Source organism: Symphalangus syndactylus, chromosome 24 (assembly GCF_028878055.3).
Source record: "Symphalangus syndactylus isolate Jambi chromosome 24, NHGRI_mSymSyn1-v2.1_pri, whole genome shotgun sequence".
NCBI classification, from domain to species: Eukaryota; Metazoa; Chordata; class Mammalia; order Primates; family Hylobatidae; genus Symphalangus; species Symphalangus syndactylus.
Window position 1 is genome coordinate 41659666 of NC_072446.2, and position 9523 is coordinate 41669188.

The following is a 9523-nucleotide window of genomic DNA, read 5'->3' on the forward strand; positions in this document are numbered from 1 at the left end:
CAGACCGACTTTCCCACACATCTCATTGGTCAGAACTGCATCACTTGCCGTTTCTGACCAATCACCAGCTTACATTCGTGGGGCACGTGCTTACACTAACCATGGCACTCCTCGAGCTGTAAATGGAGCTCGTGAGTCATATGGAGGGGGAGTGACTCCTGAGCAAAACCAGGTTCAAAGAGGGAGGGGATCTTAGGGAAAAGAATGTGCAGAAGTGTGGAAGCCCAGCCAACAGCCTGCTAACTGCAGATACTCGAGAGCGGCCACTCTAGATCATCTGACCCAGGCTGGCCCACACTAGAATTTCCCAGTGACCCGCAAGGTCATGAGCTAATTGAGCTAAATAAAATCATTGTGTTTTTTTGTTTGTTTGTTTTGTGTTTGTTTTGTTTTGTTTTTTTGAGACGGAGTCTCACTCTGTCACCCAGGCTGGAGTGCAGTGGTGCGATCTCGGCTCACTGCAACCTCTGCCTCTCGGGTTTTCAAACGATTCTTCTGCCTCAGCCTCCCAAGTAGCTGGGATTACAGGCATGCACCAATACACCCAGCTAATTTTTATATTTTTAGTAGAGACGGGGGTTTCACCATGTTGGCCAGGCTGGTCTCCAACTCCTGACCTCAGGTGATCCGCCCACCTCGGCCACCCAAAGTGCTGGTATTACAGGCGTGAGCCACCGCGCCCGGCCAATCATTGTGGTTTTAAGTCACTAAGTTTGAGGCTATTTTGTTTTACAGCAAAAGCTAACTGATGCAGACAGGAACAAGTCAGTCTCATCTCTGTGCACCCAGCATTGCCCAGAACAGGGCCTAATTGTGTCTAGGGTCTCATGGGGCAGCCCCTGACCTCTATCTTGCCCCTCCCAGCTTCCAACAGACCCCGTCCCAGCTCCCTCCAAGCTGAGTGTTGGCCTGATACCTACCAGCGGAGCAAGGGGAACGGGAGGGCTGCTAAGGGCAGGTACCGTGCCAACACTTTACTCCATTACACAAAGAGACTCATTTACTCCTCATGACAATCCAGTGAGGTAGATGTTCCTGTCACTTTACAGATAAGACAAATGAGCTTTAGAGAGAGCAGAAGACTCATCCAAGACCTCACAACAGAGAAAAAGACTTCTCTGGTTTTTGCCTTGGAGCAGGAACTTTTGACAAGGCTGCACAGATGCAGCCACATGAAAACTGACCATTAAAAATGTAATATCGTACCGGAGCAGTGGCTCATGCCTGTAATCCCAGCACTTTGGGAGGCCGAGGCTAGCAGATCACTTGAGGTCAGGAGTTCAAGATCAGCCTGGCCAACATGGTGAAACCCCGTCTCTACTAAAAATACAAAAAATAGCCAGGCGTGGTGGTGCGTGCCTATAATCCCAGCTACTTGGGAAGCTGAGGCAGGAGAATCACTTGAACCCAGGAGGCAGAGACTGTAGTGAGTCAAGATTGCACCACTGCACTCCAGCCTGAGCGACAGAGCAAGACTCTGTCTCAAAATAATAATAAAATGTAATATTCGCTTTTATCAAATAATGGATGTCACCACACCCCTGACCCTAATTAGTGAGGACTTTCATGTTCTACTTGTCTTCATTTAATCATCATTGTATAAGAGTTTTACAATATCAAATTAGTACATGTATATTACTGAAAGGGAAGGACTGTTAGAAATTTTCTTGAGGAATGTCTGCCACTGGGGGCTGAACACAAAAGATCCTATTGTGAGCTGCCAGATTATTCACTCACTTAGCAATTCAACAACCATCGCTGAATGCCTACTATAGGCCAGGTGCCATGCAAGACAGATGTACTCCCACCCTCAAGGATTCACAGTCTAACAGAGGAGAGGGATGTTAAACAGATAACCATACAGATGGCATAGCTAATTATATTCGTGGAAGTTCGTTGTGGCAAAGACAGGCATCTCAATATTTCAGGAGCTCCCCTACATTTTCTAGCCACATGACTAGTTCTGACCAGTGGGGTGTGTGTAGGAGTGGCAGGCTGAAGCAATGGAGAGCTGGTGAGCCTCATCCCCCTCTTCCCCTGCCACAGCCACCTTGCGGCCACGAGTTCCCTTAGCTACAAGCTGGAGGAGAACCACCAGATCCACCTTAGATTTCACTGAGCAAGAAATAAAGCTTCTTGTGTTAAGTCTTTCAGATTTGGAGTTTGTCTGGTAGATAGTGTTAATTACCATGACTAAGGAAAATTTGCCATTAGTGAAGGGAGGAAAACTATTCTCCACCAGTAACAAGGCCATGTCAGTCTGCTGCATTACAAACCCCAAACAGTAGTTTATGATCCTCTGGGCTGGCAATTTGGGCTGAATTCAGCTGGGTCACTCCTGCAGCTGCAGGCAGCAAGCAGCTCGAATGTCTACCTTGCCAGGAAGGTTCTTCTCTGCTCCATGTGGCCTCATCCTCCAATAGGCATAGCCTACTCCTTCCTATGGTGGTCTCAGGGTTTCAGAAAGCAACAAGAGAGGACAAATTCCAGTGTTCAAGCTGCACTAGTGTCAAAGCATATCAAATAGCATGTCAAATTCCACGTCAAATTCAGGATGCAGGCAAATTGATTCTTTCTCTTGATGGGAGGAGCTGAAAATAATGTGTGGTCTTGTTTTTCAATGTACAGTGGTCCCACTTATCCAGGGGGGATACATTCCAAGACCACCAGTGGATGCCTGAAACCACAGATAGTACAGAATTCTGTATGTACCATGTTTTCTACTATACATACATACCTACGATAAGGTTTAATTTGTAAATTAAACTCTTACAAATTAAGAGTTAACAACAGCTGGGCACGGTGGCTCACGCCTATAACCCCAGCACTTCGGGAGGCCGGGGTGGGCGGATCACGAGGTCAAGAGATTGAGACCATCATGACCGACATGGTGAAACTCCGTCTGTACTAAAAATACAAAAAGTATCTGGGTGTGGTGGCGCATGCCTGTAATCCCAGCTACTTGGGAGGCTGAGGCAGGAGAATCATTTGAACCCGGGAGGCGGAGGTTGCAGTGAGCTGAGATCGCGCCACTGCACTGCAGCCTAGCAACAGAGTGAGACTCCACCTCAAAAAAAAAAAAAAAAAGAGTTAACAATAAATAGAACAGTTATAACAGTATGTTGTAATAAAAGTTATGTGAATGTGGTCTCTCCCTCAAAATGTCCTATTGTACTGTGCTCACCCTTCTTGTGATGATGGGAGATAATAAAATGCCTACATGATGAGATGAAGGTAAATGAATGACATGGGCATTGTGATCTAGCGTTAGACTACTACTGACCTGACGATACGTCAGAAGGAAAATCATCTCCTTTGGGTGATACAGGATCATGAAGCTGTGACAATGTCCATGGTTGGATGTCAGGAGCAGATAATGTTGATGATTAACCGTGGGTAATGTCTACAATATGGATACAGTGGAAAAGGGATGATTCACATCCTACGTGGAATAGTGCAGGATGGCATGAGATTTCATCATGGCTGCAGGTAACTGACATTGCAGAAAGAAAAACCACAGATCATGGGGGTGGGGGTGGGGAACTACTGCACAACATGAGATATATTTGATCAAATAAGATGACGTGCACCTAAAACTGTCCCTACAGGTTGTATGCCCCTGAGTAAATTGCTTGGTGTCTCTGGATCTCCAGCTGTTCCCCTTCTTTCTGCATGGCTAAGCCCTGTCCATCACTTGAGGCTGGACCTAGAGCCCTGCCTGGCCACTAAGCCCTCAGAACAGGGTTTCTTTTTTAAAAAAGACAGGGTCGGGAGGCGGAGGTTGCAATGAGCCAAGATCGCACCATTGCACTCCAGCCTGGGCGACAAGAGTGAAACTCCATCTCAAAAAAAAAAAAAAAAAAAAAAGACAGGGTCTCACTCTATCACCCAGGCTGGAGTACAGTGGTGTGATCATGGCTCGCTGCAGCCTTGAACACCTGGGCTCAAGCTATCCCCCAACCTCAGCTTCCTGAGTAGCTGGGAACACAAGTGAGTGCCACCACGCCTAGCTAGTTTTTTAAAAAATTGTTTTGTAGAGACAGGCGCCTCACTATGTTGCCCAGGCTGGTCTTGAATGCCTGGCCTTAAATGATCCTCCTGCCTTGGCCTCCCAAAGCACTGGGGTTACAGGCATGACCACTACCCACAACCAGAACATTTCTCAAATGTGATTGTTTGATCTCCTGCATCCATCCCCGGGGTGCTTGTTTAAAATGCAGAGCCCTGGACCCTCCCCCAACCTAGAGAGTCGGAACATCTGGGCTTCTGCATCTTAACAAGCTCTCTGGGTGATGCTGCTGGGCCTCCAAGTTGGAGAACTTCTGTATTTGAAGAAATCCAGACTACTTGGGGACTCAAATCTTATTTCAGCTCTTCTCTGGACCAGTTTGACTTTAGCCTCGGTGTAAAATGGGTATACATTTTACATGCCTGTGATGCCAGGATGCACTCACAGGGGAGGAAGGGCTTTATCAGAGGTCAAAATCTAAGCTACCACTACAGTTGTACTAGATCCAAGGAGAAAGACACCCAGGCCTCATTTCCTCATCATTCTCTCTTCTCTTACCTGGATTTATGGTTCTTCATAGCACTGAGCACCACCAGGCAGTGTATTTTATGGTTTTTTTTTTTTTTGAGCTTCGTAAGGCCAGGGACTATGTTTTGTTTATAACTGTTCCCCCACTTCCTAGAACAGTGCCTGGTACACAGGGGTGCTCAATAAATGTTTGTGGAATGATTGAATAAAAGTTGTTCCTGTACAGATTCCACCTGCCTAGAGCAAAGCCAGGACACTGATTGGGATGAACACATAGTACATGCCAGACATGGCTCTGAGTGCTTTACCTGTATCATCTCACTTTATATGTGACAGCCAAATGGCCCCCAATGACCTTCACCAGCTGGTATTCACGGCTTTGTATAGTTTCCTCCTATCCTGAGCTGGGCTGACCAGTGTAATGAATAGGATATTGTGAAATGAGAAAGTATGACTTTTAAGATTAAGTCATAAAATATGTTATGGCTTCTGCCTTGCTGTTTTGGATCATCTGCTCTAGGGATAGCCAGCTGCCATGTTGCGAGGACACTCAATTACCCCTGTGGAAATGTACATGTGGTGAGGATCGTAGGCATTCTGCAAATAACCAGCACCACCCAGGCACATGAGAGAGCTTTCTTGAGTCAATCCTCCAGCCCCAGTCAAGCCTTCAGATGACTGCAGCCCCAGCCGACATCTTAACTACAACCTCATGAGAGACCCTGAGCCAGAACCATCTATGTAGCTGCTCCCCAGTTCCTAACACACAGAAACTGTGTGACAGCATACATGTTTATTGCTGTTTTAAGCTATTAATTTGGGGAAATTTGCTACATATCAATAATTAATAACTTGTACAGGTTCTCACAACAGCCTATGTGGGAGGAGCCATCATAATCACCATTGTACAGAGAAAGAAACTGAGGCCCAGATAGGGGGAATCTTTGTCCAGGGTCACACAGATAGTGAACTGTAGCACTGAGATTGGAACCCAAGTTTGAATGACTAGAGTCTACCCACTGAGGTGAAGGTGTTCAAGTTGAATGCCAGCTCTTCCCCTGAAGGGCCAAGGCTGAGACCAGAAAACCTGAAACAATATAGCTGCCCCCAATATAAATATGTGCAGGTAACTCAGGGCTGATGGCACATGACCATAATAAATCAGCAGGGTCATTAGGAGAAAACAAGACAACAGGAGTGAAAACAGACAGAAACAGATATGCCCAGAGTTTGTATATCAGTATTATCAGACGCAGATTATAAAACAAAATGTTGGCCGGGCACAGGGGCTAATGCCTGTAATCCCATCATTTTGGGAGGCCGAGGCACATGGATCACCTGAGGTCAGGAGTTCAAGACCAGCCTGACCAACATGGGGAAACCCCGTCTCAAATAAAGATACAAAAAAATTAGCTGGGCCTGGTGGCGGGCTCCTGTAATCCCAGGTACTTCAGGAGGCTGAGGTAGGAGAATCGCTTGTAGCCGGGAGGCAGAGGTTGCAGTGAGCTGAGATCGCACCATTGCACTCCGGCCTGGGCAACAAGAGCGAAACTCTGTCTAAAAAAAAAAAAAGTTTACCGTGTTTAAAAAAATAAATAAATAACCTAGAAACATTGCCAAAGTATAGAAAATTATATCACATGACAACAAATTTTAGAATAACCTAACAGAACTTCTAAAATAAAATAATACAATAATCAAAATTTTTAGGCCAGGCACAGTGGCTCACACCTGTAATCCCAGCACTTTGGGAAGCCGAAGTGGGTGGATCACTTGAGGTCGGGATTCGAGACCAGCCTGGCCAATATGGTGAAACCCTGTCTCTACTAAAAATACAAAATATTAGTCGGGAGTGGTGGCAGACGCCTGTAATTCCAGCTACTCAGGACGCTGAGGCAGGAGAATCACCTGAACCCGGGAGGCAGAGGTTGCAGTGAGCCAAGATCGTGCCATTTGCACTCCAGCCTGGGCAACAAGAGTGAAACTCTGTCACACACACACACACACACAAATTAAATTTAAAAGATGGGCTAAACAGCAAATTAGATATGGCTAAAGAGGGAATTAGTGAGACAGAAATCAGACACCAATCACAGATTCAAGCAACTCCATAAATTTCACACATAGACACAACATAGTAAAAATGCAAAAAGCCAAAGATTTTTTAAAAAAAATTCTTAAAAGCACTCAGAGGAAAAGAATCAGAGATTCTAAAAACAAAAAACAAAACAAAACAAAAACCCCAAAACAACAACAAAAACAGGCCGGGCGCGGTGGCTCACGCTTGTAATCCCAGCACTTTGGGAGGCTGAGGCGGGCGGATCACGAGGTCAGAAGATAGAGACCACGGTGAAACCCCGTCTCTACTAAAACTACAAAAAAATTAGCCGGGCGTGTTGGCGGGCGCCTGTAGTCCCAGCTACTCGGAGAGGCTGAGGCAGGAGAATGGCGTGAACCCGGGAGGCGGAGCTTGCAGTGAGCTGAGATTGCGCCACTGCACTCCAGCCTGGGCGACAGTGGGACTCCGTCTCAAAAAAAAAAAAAAAAAAAAAACAACAAAAACAAACAAAAAACCAGTACTACAACATGGATAAATCTCAAAAACATTATGTCAAGAAAAACCCCAAAGTTATGCCAAGGGAAAGAAGCCAGTCACAAAGGTGCACATGTTGTCAAAACCTAATTTTCTTTTTGAGACAGGTTCTCACTCTGTCACCCAGGCTGGAGTGCAGTGGGACAATCACAGCTCTATAGGTGCATGCCATCACACTCGGCTAATTTTTGTATTTTTTGTAAAGATGGGGTTTCACCATGTTGCTCAGGCTGGTCTTGAATTCCTGGGCTCAAGCGATCCACCTGGCTTCGCCTCCCCAAGTGCTGGGATTACTGGCACGAGCCACTGTGGCCCATCAGTAAGATCTAATTTCTATAAAATATCAAGAAGAGGAAAGTCTATAGAGACATAAAGTGTATTAGTGCTGTCAGTTGGAGGATGGGAGGATGGGAAAGAGGGAATGTCTGCTAATGAGTACAGGTCTATTTTGGGGTGATAAAAATGTTCTTTCTTTCTTTCTTTTTTTTTTTTTTGTTTGAGACAGAGTCTTGCTCTATCATGCAGGCTGGAGTAAAACAGTGCGATCTCAGCTCACTGCAACCTCTGCCTCCCAGGTTCAAGCCATTCTCATGCCTCAGGCTCCGCAGTAGCTAGGATTACAGATGCCCGCCAACACACCTGGCTAATTTTTGTATTTTTAGTAGAGACAGGGTTTCACTATGTTGGCCAGGCTGGTCTCGAACCCCTGACCTCAAGTGATCCGCCTACCTCGGCCTCTCAAAGTGCTGGGATTGTAGGTGTGAGCCACCACGCCCGGCCAAAAATGTTCTAAAATTTGATTGTGGTGATGGGTGTACAATTCTGTAAATGTTACTAAAAACTATTAAATTGTACATTTTAGGTGGGTGGATTTTATGGCATATAAATTATATCTCAATAAAGCTGTTTATAAAAAGAACAGCAGTTAGATTGACAGGTGATGATATCTCAACAGTAACCATTTCCCAGCATTTTGGGAGGCCAAGGTGGGCAGATCATTTGAGCCCAGGAGTTCAAGACCAGCCCGGGCAACATGACCAAACCCTGTCTCTACAGAAATTAGCCAGGTGTGGTGGCACGTGCCCGTGGTTTGCAGCTACTCGGGAAGCTGAGCCCAGGAGTTGGAGGCTGTAGTGAGCCATGATCACGCCACTGCACTCCAGCAGCCTGGGCAACAAGAGTGAAACTCCGTCTCAAAAAAAAAAAAAAAAAAAAAAGCGTCCCCAGGCCATTCAAATGTACAGCCAAGGTTGAGAAACATTGTCTAAAGGGATGTGTTTCAGGCAAAAGAAAAATTATCCCAGATGAAGGTCTGAGGTTCATTCCTTCATTCAACATATGGAGCTTCCATTATGTGTTTGGAACTGTTCTAGACACCAGGAACACAGCAGTGAGCAAAACAAACCAAAGTCCCTGCCCTCTAGGAGAGGAAAACAGACCCAGAATAACATAAATAAGTAAAATATGCTCCGTTAGACAGTAATAGATGCTGAGAAGAAAAAAATGAAGCCAGGAAAGCGGATGTGAAATGCTGGATACGTGTGTCTGTGAAATTTCAGATGGAATAGCTAGGGAAGATTTTTGGGTAAAGACCAAAATAAAGGGAAGGAGCGAGCCATGCAGACGTTTGGGTTATGGCAGGTGCAAAGGCCCTAAGGCGGGAGTGTGTCTGACTTACTCCAGGACCCAGCAGGTCAATGGGACTTGAGTGGAACGAGGCAGGGGCAGGGCAGTCAGCTACGAAGACAGAGATCCGGAGGCAGTTTGCAAGCCCTGGGGAAGATCTCGGATTTTGCTTTGAGATGGGAGTACTTGGGTCGGGGAGTGGCAGGGGTTTGATTTACATTTTAACAGGACTCTCCGGCAGCTAGGTGGAAATGGACCGTAGGGGGCAAAAAGAGAAGCAAGGAGGCCCAGGAGGCTGATTCAAGACCCCTGAGATGATGGAGCACTGATGGAGCTGGAGCGGGATGAGAGGAAGTGAGGGATGAGATTCTGCAAGTGGAGCCCGCAGGATCTGCTGATCGATGGGACGAGGAGCGGGAGAAAAATTAAAGCGGCGCATGAGGCAGACGAATGCAAACCTCACCAACAGCTCAACGAAAAGACAGACGGTGATGGCTGAGAGGCAGCGTCGGATCTGGGTAAGGGCGGGTTCCTGAGCCTGCCAGGCCTGGATTCAAACCTCGGCTGAGTGGCCCTGGACAGGTCATCAACAAACAGAGCCTTCGTTTATTCATGTGCAAACGGAGCCAAGGACCGGGCCTGCCCCGCGGTGTGCCTGAGGCTTGGGTGGGCAGGCACCGGGCTCGCAGGGCGCACTCCTAACCCGTCCCCAGCGGCTCGACGATGTGGATCCCGCCGCCCTCCAGCCCCTGCTCCGGCTCCGGCTC